The sequence below is a fragment of the Rhinatrema bivittatum genome, chromosome 5, assembly GCF_901001135.1.
Source record: "Rhinatrema bivittatum chromosome 5, aRhiBiv1.1, whole genome shotgun sequence".
NCBI lineage: Eukaryota > Metazoa > Chordata > Amphibia > Gymnophiona > Rhinatrematidae > Rhinatrema > Rhinatrema bivittatum.
The window spans coordinates 250,308,408-250,321,577 of NC_042619.1; positions in this window are offsets into that span (position 1 = coordinate 250,308,408).

Here is a 13,170-nt window from a genome sequence, read left to right on the forward strand (position 1 = left end):
ATATAAAGTTTAAAAAAAAAGTAAACTTTGAAAACTGGTGGAACTTATATGTGTAACAGCTGCATGAGTTATCCACAACATTATAAAGTTTCCCTCTTAAGGCTTGATTTTCAAAACAATTTGCACGCATAAACCCTGGCATTTTGAAAATTATTCGAGGGCCAGTGTGCCCACCCAGGTTTCACACACACTTTTTTGCATGCTGAGAAATGTTCCAGGGAGCATAGATGCAACTTCACACGTAGGAGGCAATATTCAGTCACTGACTGGATTGCAAAGTTACAGGACGATACTGTACAGTGCGCTCCGGTGGAGCGCAGTTAGCCCAGGTTTGGACACTCGTTTTCGACGCGTTAGCTCTACCCCTTATTCAGTAAGGGATAATAGCGCGTCGAAAACGTGCATCCAACCCCCCGAAACTAATAGCGCCTGCAACAATCAAATGCATGTTGATGGCCCTATTAGTTATTCCCACGCGATACAGAAAGTAAAATGTGCAGCCAAGCCGCACATTTTAATTTCTGCCGGCGCCCGGGAAGTGTACAGAAAAGCAGAAAAAACTGCTTTTTTGTACAACCTCCGACTTAATATCATAGCGATATTAAGTCGGAGGCCCCAAAAGTAAAAAAAAAAAGTAAAAATCGGCCCGCGGGTCGGAAGACGGACGCTCAATTATGCCGGCGTCCATTTTCCAAACCCGTGTCTGTTAGTGGGTTTGAGAACCGACACCAGCAAAATTGAGCGTCGGCTGTCAAATCCGCTGACAGCCGCCGCTCCTGTCAAAAAGGAGGTGCTAGGGACGCACTAGTGTCCCTAGCGCCTCCTTTTACCGCAGGCCCTAATTTGCATAGGCCACCCTCCTGAATTGCGCGCCCAGGAGAGTGGCCTGTGCGCGCGCCGGGAGAGCAGGTGCTCGCCAGCTCTCCCGCGCGTTTTTCTGTATCGGCCTGTTAGCTGGATAAACCTTTTCTTGTCAGCACTATCAGGGGTGCACCATAGCCGGCTCTCTGTGACTGCAGAGGGAGGAGAGGAAGTGTGACCTCACCTCGAAGCTGATTTTCTTTGCTGCAAGTGTTGTGGAGAGGGAGGGATGGAGAGGCCCACCCTAGGTGTTCAGGTCAGTCCTTTTGTGGAGCCAGAACACAAAGAGGGGGTGCCAGATCTTCATCAGGAGCCGATCGAGCATCCTTATGAGGTTCCATGCATTCACTCTTGATGCCTGTAGGAGGCCATCGACAGGAGTACTACAGTGAGTAGACCGACATAATGACCTATGGAGCGGGGGTTCTTCACACAACCTTCGCTTCCTCCCGCCCAGTTAGATGAAGGTTTGGTACTTCCCCCTTGTCAAAGGCTGGACTGGTGTAGCAGGACTATTGGAAAGGAAATTAATAGGTAAGGAAATTTCTCCTTTTTAAAACAAACCTTTATTTATTTATTTATTTATGGATTTATATACCGGGAGTTCCTGTATACAATACATATCACTCCGGTTCACAGTTAAACGGTAATAACTACTGCCGTGTGGCAGTTTACATGGAACAAATTTTTTTTTTGTGACTTATTGTGACTTATTTGTGACTTTTTTTTTGTGACTTATTGTGACTTATTGTGACTACAAAACCTAGTTTTGTAGTCACAATAAGACACTCGAGTATAGGGTAGCCATCACCAGTCCTCGAGAGCCACAAACAGGCCAGGTTTTCAGGTTATCCACAATAAATATGCATGAGATAGATTTGCATATAATGGAAGCAGTGCATGCAAATCTGTCTCATTCATATTCATTGTGGATATCCTGAAAACCTGGCCTGTTTGTGGCTCTTGAGAACCAGAGTTGGCCACCCCTGCACTAGTATATTGATAGCAGGTTATCAGTGCTTCAAGGATGGTTGAAAGGACTTACCACAACAAAGTAATCTTGCATGAATTTTTTTGCATTAAAGTGTAATTGCTGTAGTTTTGACTATTTCTATAATGTTTTTGTCATCTTGCATCATATCTACCCCTTCTGGTATGTATAGAATTGACTGTTCTAATTTTCATATCAACTGCAAACATGCACACGTTCCCATCTAACCCATCCCAATGTCACATGAACACATTGACAAGGACTGGACATAGCATTGTCTTTGTGATACCCTGCTGGTCACTTTCTCTTCACCAGTCTAAATATTTCTTCCAACTCCCAAACTACCTCTGTTGCTTATCAGACCTCAGTTTGGAACTGTGTCAGTGGCTTTACTGAAATCTAGATAGGCCGCATCTGCTGCATCCTGCGACCTACTTCTGAAAAAAAGCAATCAGGTTTGGCAAAACTTTCCCTTCATGAAACAATTTTGCTTCTGATCCTGTAACCCACTTGCGTGAAGGGACTGCATTGTTCTCTCCTTCAGCAGTGCTTCCATTACTATGCTCACTACTGATGTCAAAGGAACGTGTTTACAATTTTCAGCTTCCTCCTTGCTGTCTTTGTGGAATGGTAGCTTGCATTTCCAGCGCTTGTCATAGTAGAGCAATGCTGGAAGAGCCCGGAGCAGGTTAGAAGTTAACGCGCTCCCGCCAGGGTTCCTGCTGGTCTGGGGGGCGGGGGGATAGTGTTAAGAGTATTGTGTATGTGGGTTGGGAGGGGGTCAGCAGGGAGTCTTCTTTTAACAATGACCAAAGGGGGAGCAGGAGGTTAGGGTGATTTGAGATCCCCTCTCCCCAACACATATTACTATCAGGCCGATTCAGTACGGTGCGCTCAGGCCGAGCGCACCGTTAGCCCCTGCTTGGACGCTCGTTTTCGACGCGCTATTACTGCCCCTTATTCAGTAAGAGGTAATAGTGCATGGAAAATGCACGTCCAACCACCACCCCCCCCCCCCCCGAAACTAATAGCACCCGTAACATGCAAATGCATGTGCCTATTAGTTAGTCCCGCACGATACAGAAAGTAAAATGTGCAGCCAAGCCGCACATTTTACTCTCAGAAATTAACTCCTGCCCAAAGGCTGGCATTAATTTCGGGGAAAGTATACATAAAAGCAGAAAAAACTGCTTTTCTGTACACCCTCCGACTTGATATCATAGCGATATTAAGTCGAAGGCCCCAAAAAAAAAAAAAATTTAAAAATCTTTTTAAAAAAAACTGCCCGTGGCCCGCGGATTGGAAAACGGACATTCAATTTTGCCAGTGTCCGTTTTCCGAACCCGTGGCTGTCAGCGGGTTCGACAACCGATGACGGTAAAATTAAGTGTTGGCTGTCAAACCCGCTGCCAGCCACCGCTTCAGCCAATAAGGAGGTGCTAAGAACGCGCTAGTGTCCCTAGCACCTCTTATTAGTGCGGGCCCTCACTTGCATACAGAATCGCGCGCCCAGGAGAGTGGCCTGGGCACGCATCAGGAGAGCGGGCGCTCGCCTTGGAGTGCTTGCCCTGGAGTGCACGGATACACACACAGGCAGAGACACATACAGGCACAAACACACATACAAGCTCCCCAAAACACGCACACACAGGCAGACACATGGGCACCCATATCCACACACAAGCATAGGCACACATACTCACAGGTATGCACACACACACACATAGAGGCTGTTATAATTCAGACTACACATGCATACATACAGTATATAGACAGAGAGATAGATAAAACAAAGAAAATTCCACATGGAAAAGAAAAGCACTAACGTACAGAAGAAATATTCAGTATTACAAAATTAAAACATTATTTTATTAATAGCTTACATAATTGTACATAAAATAAATGAGCTACTATCAAAATGCATTACCAAATTACATTGAATAATATGCAAAAATATCCTAACTAAAATAGCTAGAATCTTTACTCAGTTTAATACAAAAATGTGATACATTTGATATAAAGTCTCAGATCTAACTTACTAAAGAAACAGAATCATTTAGCACTCAATGAGTTTGATGCTACACATTTGTTACAAAGATCAATCAAGCACAATGCTGAAGGTGCAAAAGGTTGGATACAAAATAAAATAAAAACACACTGTTCTCCCATGTAATCTGATCAGGTTTCCCCAATAAGGCCCTGTTTCACTGCAATCGACTTCCTCAGGGGGAACTCTTGGAGTTGTTAAGATCGCCCTTTTTTCATATAACTGATTTGACGTCAAACCAGCACCGAGATCGTACAAGGTGCTGAGTTGATGATGACTCAAACAAATAAATCGCTTTTTCTAAAATACATATTGGCTTTCTGATCAATCATACAGCATTCGAGAATGGCACCCCACTGGGGTTTCCAAGCTCCACCTCAAAGCTCGCAGAGCGGCAAGCATGCAATTAGACCGAGATGGAGAGGGGCGTGCTGTGCTGAAAGACGCCAAAACTATTCCCAATGCTGGCGTTGCGGTTGCTTCAATACAAATTCAGATAAATGCTGCCTTGTAAAAAGGAGGCTTTCGGGCCTATCCTAGTGACTCCGATAAGACCTTCCTCCCGCAGCCACTGCGGCGGGAACTAAAACCGAAACTCTTCTGAAAGGACCTAAAGCACCATCTCAGTTGGGACAGACCTGGTAGACGATTGAGGTCCTCCAGAGGATATTTTTTTGGGGGAGTCCAGGAAGTTAAAATGTTTCGACATTCTCATCTGAAGGCCGGATCTTTCTCTGGAACGATTCCTCAATTCTGGAATAATTTTGCCTCCTGGCTTGAGAAAAGAGGTAGATTTGTTAAAATTTAGGAAAGCTTTAAAAACTTGCTTGATGAAAGAAATGGCCCAGCAGAGGAGTCGAAGGAAATCGTTTATAGGTCTGACTGTGTTTTTTAATTTTACTTTTGCATTTCAACTGTTATTTGTGTCCTGATAGGTTATAAATCGCTTAGGAAGATATATTCTGTTAGGCAATAAACACATGTTTTGTAAATAAATAAATGGAAGGACGCAGGAACTAAAAAGGGTGTGAGTGTAAAGTGACCAGTGTTGCCCGGGAAGTCTGGTTTATAACAGTGCGTGTGTGCGTGTGTTTACCTCACAGAAAGGCAGCCAAAGGTAGCTGCAGTATCCCCTTAAACTCCCTTTTCTTCAGTTATGTGTGTTTGCTCTTGTGTCACGTTTTATCATGTAGTCGAGGGGTGGGGCTGGGAGCTCTGCTTTAATATATGGACATTATGGCAGCGAACATGGCCCCCTGTCACCAGGGAGCAATGGTTATAGTAAAACACAGAAACATTTAAGATGTTAGCAGAAAAGGACCACCTGGTCTGCCCAGCTATGCCCGCCTACAGTACTATCATGGGTCTTACTTGATCTGTAGTCTTCTCTCTCATGCTGCTACTACAGTTCCTAAGATCACAGCAAACCTGGATGTTCACACTGTGGTAATGCTTCCTGGCTTCCTGAAGAAGCCAAACCCACATGACTGCAACTGATAGCCCCAGTGCCATGAGGGGAGTGATTCCCCCCTCCCCCCGACCCTTCTTCTCAGTAAAAAGATACCGGACAGAGGCATGGCCTCCAGAAAAAAAGTTACACTTCCGAAGACAAAAGGATTAATCCCTGTCAGTCGTGAATCCTGCCACCCTCTGGAAGGAGCTCGGAACCAAGAAGACAGTGTCATCACCTGCACCACAGCAAACAAGCTCTGAGGGTGACTTATGGGAGGCCATACGTCCACATGAGTTTTCACAGAGCTAGGAGATGAGAGCTCTAATAAGCCTGGATCGACTTGAGCCCTCTGTCTGCCAGTAACGTGAACTATCTGAATCCTCTTAAATCTGCCCTGGAATGAAATGTTGTACTGCAGAAGGCATGCCGCCCTTTGCAATGTGCATAAAAGAGTAGATGCGCTCTTAGAACTGCTGAAATGCATCTCAAATGCATATCTATTAGACCAAGTGGAAAAGAAAGCACCCCCCTCTTTGTACTCCTTTTAAACAGGCTGCTGTACATTATAAGAAATAAGCACGGGATGAGTTTCAGTTGTGCCTGCTGACCATCCTCCTTCCCTCAGTGGTCCTTTCCTGAGGCATTTTTCAGATTCCCCGTGGAATCAGATAGAGTAAAAATTAAATAGTGGCACCAGCCCACTCCCATGATTTTCCATTGGAGAAAAAGGGGGAAAAAAATTCATTTTTCTTGCCATGCAAAATTAATGGGAGACAGAGGAGCTCTGGGCTGGAATAACTCTATTCTGGGAAGAGGCCCTAGGGAGGCGAATAGAAGCTGCATAATTAGGTGAAGGAATAAGCCTTGGGGAATGGAGAGGAATCTAATAATGGAAAGTAGAAGCGTTGACTTTTTTGGGATCTGCCACATGCTTGCGACCCAGCCTGGCCACCGTCGGAGACTCCATGGTCTGACCCACATGGGCCATTATGTTCACCTCCTGCTCACGCCACACAGCTTTGTTAGGTTTCCCGCGCCCAACTTATGGAGACTGTAACTCTATCAAATAACAGCCTGGTATCTCCAGTCACAGCAACAGATATTTGGCAAATCCTGTGCTTTACCTGCTGGAAGCTGAAACTGCTGGAGGGGATGGAGGATGGGGGGGGAGGTGAATCAGCCCCTATGTGAGGGGCTTTGCACATGGCAGGCAGGGTTATGTCTGGATCTCTGAGTGCGCTGGGTGATTGGGGGGGGGTGGGGGGAGTGCTTTTTAATGATGTATTCTGCGCGTGAGAGAGGGAACTGAATATATTTACATTTGGTTCCACTGCATTTCCTTTCTGTCTCTGTTTCTCTTACTGAAATTATAGTCAATGCTGTGAAGTGAGAATAAGGAAGTCAAAGTGATAGCAGAGCCCAGAAAGCACCCAGCTAAAAGCTGCTTGCAATCAGGATTAAAATAATCTGAAAAAGGAAGTAACTGGGTAACGTCATGGAGTAGCAGCTTTTTTTATACTTCCCCCCTGGCTGTGGGTATAGTTGATGAATACTGAGGCTGGTATAAATGGAAGGTCAGACATTGTTGACATCCTGTAACCAAACTGTAACGAGACATCCTCTCTGTCTTTAAACCACTGTGGCTAGAAGGTTTATTTTGGGTTGGAAAAGTCGGATGTTTATCCTTCTAGGAAATTATCATCTTTTTGTTTTTAATTTAGCTTGAAAGAAAAGTGAAGTGAATCAATTGTATGCAAACCGCACATAGACACAGGGATTGGGGGGGGGGGGGGGGGGAGAAATCCCTGGTAAATTATGCCCTTCGTATGCGTGAAACGCGTGCACGTGTTTTGTAGGTGTGTGTGGCTGTCTCTGTGGCCTGCATCTCTGGTGCGTGTCTGCGCATCTCATGTCACGCAAGCATATTTGTCATGCGTGTGCTAACATTTGTTGTGGAAATATGTGGTGCATGGTGTATTGCATTTCTTAATTTAATGAAAGGCCAACCTGTTCTGTCACTACTAGTCTTGGATTTTGAATTCTCATGGATGAAATGACCCCCAGGTTCTCATGACATGTTAGTTAAAATAAAACACTAATGTAATCAGGCAGAAATGATACAAAATAAGGGTCAAGAAATGCTGGACAGTTTTGGGGACTGCGATGTGGCAGAATGACTTTACCTGAGGAAGGAACCATTGTACACCTGAAAGTTTGCCTCTTCAAACATCTCTTAGCCTTAGAAAGGTTTTCTTTTAACTGTAATTTTGGTGGTCCTTTTTTACTTCCGTTATAGGCTGAAAGCCTCTCTAGGACGTGGCTAGGAAAGTAACTTCTTGTAGGTCACCTTTGGGGTACCTGATCTGATTGAGAGTCTGTAATACTGCAGGGGTAATAATTCCTCCCTTCGGGCCCACCTGCTGGTTTAGTGCCAGTGCTGCAAACTCCCCTGCAGGAGAACAGGGTTCGGTCGCCAAGCATGCTTCTCATTGTCAGGGGATACTGCAGAGGCAGCACTCACAGCCCCGAGGAAGGGAGTCTCAGCCATCCCCTAGTGGCCAAACTTGGGCTCATGTGTTCTGGAAGGAGCTACAGACTGTGGGCCCTCATAGACTGTCGTTTGCCATGGCTGTGCTAGATAGGAAAGGGGAATGGGGAAATCCACTTGATCGCTGGGAATGAAGGCTCATGGTGGGGTAGCTCCTCTAGAATCTGAGATCCCAAAGAGGAAACTGCAGGTCCAAAAAAAAAAAAAAATCAAAGACAGTTCTCCCACTGAAGCCATTTACTGTGCAGATTTCTTATATCCATTCAGGTAATTTGGTAACAAATAACATAAGATACCCCAGAGCAAGCTTGCAGATGTAACTTTGCTTTAAATATTATGTCAGCAAAATTACCCAGACACAATTATACCTGCTGTTTAATGGGTGGCTTTGCCATGAAAATGGTGCTCACATACCGTACGCATGTAAGTGAAAAGCCCCGGCCAGACACCGCCCCCTGGAATAGGGGTGCAAGCTTACGCATACAGGTCTGATGTCCACCCTTTCACCTGCGGCAGGCAGTTATATGAAAGGACAATTCCCGAAGGGCAATTTTGAAAGCCAAGTACCCGTGTAAATTTGCTGTCTGAAAACTGCTGCCTCTGTGTGGCTAAACATCGCACGTGAAGCTCTATAGCGCCAGACTCAGGGGAGGTTTAGCACAGGGCCATGACTTGTGCGGGAGCAGAATATAACACACGTCAATTCTGTTTTCAGATCTACGCACTTCTGTAGTAATTTTGCCTGCACAACAAGCAGCTGCAAAAGTCTGCAGGTACTTTATTTTGCCTGTGGCAATTTTCAAAAGGAAAATATTCACCTCCTTTCCTTTTGAAAGTTGGGTACAAAGCACCTACAGTCTTTGCACCATGGGCACTTCAGAAATTGTTCCCTTTATCATTAAAAAAAACTGTAGAGTATTTCATATTACAAAGTTTCACATCAAGGGACCTGCCTCCAGCATTTACAGCATAATAGCAAGCTATGTTTACCCAAACATGCATTGGCCTTTTTTGACTTTCCTTTTTACCCCTTGTGCTGTCAGCAGTCTCTAATGTCCCTCTCCAGATGTTCTTGCCCAGGCCATACAGGAATTCCTTTCTGGCCCCAGGGCTGGAGTGCCACCTCCTCTGAGGTGCACCCTCAGCAGTACTGGCTGGCCAGCAGGGGCCCTCTTTCCTCCCTTCCCAGGCCTAATTTCACCCTTGCACAGCAATGCCCAGGCCTGCCCAGCCCCACTGAATGAAGGATCCTCATTCTCTGATGCAGCCAGAGCCAGGGAGCCAACTCCATGCATCAGCATTGAATGCGTTCCTGGTAACCTCTTCTACAGGGTAACATAACAAGGGACAGTTTGCTCACTTCGGGTCCATACAGTAAAATGCGTGGGAGAGCCGGCGCTCCGAGGCAAGCGCCCGCTCTCGCGATGCGCACCCAGGCCACTCTCCTGGGCGCGTGATTTAGTATTCAAATGAGGTCCCGTGCTAATGAGGAGCTGCTAAGGACACTAGCGTGTCCCTAGCGCCTCCTTATTGGCAGCAGCGGTGGCTGTCAGCGGGTTTGACAGCCGACGCTTAATTTTACCGGCGTTGGTTGTCGAACCCGCTGACAGCCACGGGTTCGAAAAATGGATGCTGGCAAAATTGAGCGTCCATCTTCCAACCCGCGAGTTGCAGGTTAATTTTTTTTTGGGGGGTGGGGCCTCCGACTTATCGCCATGATATTAAGTCGGAGGGTGCACAGAAAAGCAGTTTTTTCTGCTTTTCTGTATACTTTCCCAGTGCCGGCTGAAAATAACTCCTGCTTTTTGGGCTGATGCAGTATGGTGCGCTCGACAGAGCACACGTTAGCCCCCGTTTGGCCGCGCCTTTTTGATGCGCTATTTTTACCCCTTATACATTAAGGGGTAATAGCGCCCGCAACATGCAAATGCATGCTGATGGGCCTATTAGTCATTCCCGCACGATACAGAAAGTAAAATCTGCGGCCAAGCCGCAGATTTTACTTTCAGAAATTAACGTCTACCCAAAGGCAGGAGTTAATTTTGGCCGGCACTGGGAAAGTGCACAGAAAAGCAGAAAAAACTGCTTTTCTGTACACCCTCCGACTTAATATCATGGCGATATTAAGTCGGAGGCCCCAAAAATAAAAAAAAAATAAAAAAATCAGCCCGCGGCTCGTGGGTTTGAAGACGGACGCTCAATTTTGCCGGCATCCGTTTTCCGAACCCGTGGCTGTCAGCGGGTTCGACAACCGATGCCGGTAAAATTAAGCTTCAGCTGTCAAACCTGCTGACAGCCGCCGTTTCTGCCAATAAGGAGGCGCTAGTGTCCCTAGCGCCTCCTTATTACCATGGGCCCTCATTTGAATACTAAATTGCATGCCCAGGAGAGTGGCCTGGGTGCGCATCAGGAGAGTGGCCTGGGCATTCGCCTGCTCTCCCACGCATTTTACTGTATCAGCCCGTTTGGCAGGAGTTAATTTCTGAGAGTAAAATGTGCGGCTTCTCTGCACATTTTACTTTCTGTATCGCGCGGGACTAACTAATAGCGCCCACAACATGCATTTGCATGTTGTGGGCGCTATTAGTTTCATGGAGGGGGGGGGGTGGCCACGCATTTTCCATGCGCTATTATCCCTTACTGCAGAGCTTTCCAAACTGTGTGTCGGGACACGTTAGTGTGTCGCCTGCAGTGTGAAGGTGTGTCGCGCAAGCCCGGTCAACTCTGATGCGAGTTTGGGCTTTTTTTTTTCTAGAGATTCACTTTTTTTTTCAGTTTATGGGTTGCTTATTATTGGGTGATTTTTGCTGTCAATCGCGTTTTTTGGGGGGGCTTGGTGGGTGGAACGAGCCCAGCCATCCTTGCATTGGCTGCTGCTGCCGATGAGGCCTGGCCATGAGGAGTACTGACTGCAAGCAGCAGTGTCTGGTGATCATGGAAGGGAGTGAAGCACTTAACTGGCAACAATCAAAAAGACAAGGTACATGAGTGTGGGGGCCAGACATGTGCTGGGGAGAGAGAGATGAGTGAGTGGGGGGCAAACGTGCTGGGGGGACAGACATGTGCTTGAGGGGGAGAGATATGAGTGTGTGGGGGCCAGACATGTGCTGGGGGGAGGAGAGAGATGATTGTGTGGGGGACAGGCAATTTGTTTTATTATTGTTTCTCATAAATTATAACAATAACATGAATCTTGGAATATATATTTTTAATATAAATTTAAGGTTTTCATGAGATAGGTTGTGTCGTGAAACATTTTATTTATGTATATATTTAAGGAAACATACATAAATTGTCAAAATATGTTTCGTTCGTTTAACCTTTAACCTCTGGTTTACTAGTAGACTGAATTACCGTGTCGTGAAATTATGTTTGTCTAAAAAGTGTGTCACCAACATGAAAAGTTTGGAAAACTCTGCCTTACTGTATAAGGGGTAAAAATTGCGCGTCGAAAATGCACGGCCAAACCGGGGCTAACGGTGCGCTCGGTCGTACGCACCATACTGCATCGGCCCGATGAGATCACGTTGTATCTGCTTTATACATCTTGGATTTGCCGTTGTGCTCCTTTCTCTGTGCTGTGGACACACAGAGAATAGAAGCTGTGGTCACACACATGTTTTACTGCCCACAGCCGTAAACAATTATCTTCCTTGAGCTTGCTGAAGTAGCACCTACGGCCCTGGTAAGTACTGCACCTGCAGCGATCCCTGCTCCCTGGCCAAAGAGTTAGCAGGAAGCTGCTGTCTCTTCTCTCAGCTATAAGAGTAGGCGCGCGTGGGAGAAACAATGGAAAATACTGGAGACCCCCCATGCCATAGCGCAAGCAAAGAGCCAGGGGGGAGAAGAGAAACCCCAGAGAATGTCCTTGAACCTTGTAAAGCAAAAGTCTCTAGCATTTCTGACATGCAACCTGGCCATTGATCAGCTGCTATGGGATTCGGTGGTGGAGCCTGATCGTTGGGTGATTTCTGTGGAGGACCATTGCACACTTGTTTGCATTATCACTAAAACAATCCATATGAGGAAATCTTTTACAAATCTCCAGACAAGTATCTCTGAACAGAATGTAACTGCATGCTTTTAACTTTAGCTTGTGGAAAATGTGAACTGTGGATTTGCTCATATTTAGCCTTTTTTTTTTGTTGTTGTTGTTGTTGTTTTTGGTAATGAAATGGGACTGACAGTGATTGTTATCAGTGAGTGAACCTCATCCCAGTTTCCAAGTGAAAGTGACATCCCCACAGTCCCTCTCTAAAAACACCTTCGCTGTCCCATTCCCACATCCTCTCCCCTTCTGCTTTCTTGGCTCCTGGTATTCCTGTTCCCTTTTGCATTCAGATGCTTTTTACTCAGTAAGAAGAGAAAGAGGAAGTTGGGTTAAGGGTTTTCTAAATGCAGAGCGCTGTGTTTCTAAATCTGAGCTGGTAGGAAAGGAAACACGTCAACTCCTGGGGGGAAGTGGCTAGCCAGCAAAAGGCAGCTACAGGGCTCCACTGGAAGCAGCACGGCTGCAATGGAACAAGTTAGCCACAGAACTCGCTCCTCTGTTACCAAAAATATTTTTTTTCTCATTTTTAGTAATAGAAGGAAACTTTATTTGTGTGCTTGCTATTTTTAATTTCCATTGCATCAGAGTTTAGTACTTTTTCAGACATTGCCTTGTAATAATCCAATTTGAAAATAAATATAAAATTGATAGCGAGCACTACAGGTAATAATAGTGAGTTCTGATTGTGGTCGACTGGCACACTGCCAGGCGAGGATCACCAGCATTACAAGATGCCCACCCAATGCATCTTGAAAAGTGAAGAGCAAGAGAATGAAACCTTGACATTTTAAAGATTGTCATTGCTTGATTGCTCTGTGTTACCTCTATTTATTCTTTATTTCTTGTACGTTGCTTTGAATGATTGTTATCTGGAAAGCAATTGATGAATATCAATAAATTAAATGAAATCTCTCTATCAAGGGCCACATAGTATGGGAGCCTGCAGTAGTAAGTGCTGATTCGTAGGCCTGACGAAAGGAAGGTATTAACATTGAGGGACATTCCTCCGTTCTAACCTAGCCAGATTTCAGGAGGAGTGAATGTGTCAGACAGAAGATGTTCAACCAGCAATTGGGAAAGGTCACTTTGGATTTTGTCATCCTTATTAGAACTTTGAAAGTGTATCACTTCTGATAGATGGCACATCCTCTATATTTCTACTGAAAATAGGGCAGAGGGCCCTGGTTTCTTCTGTATACCATTGCAGCCCTAAGACACA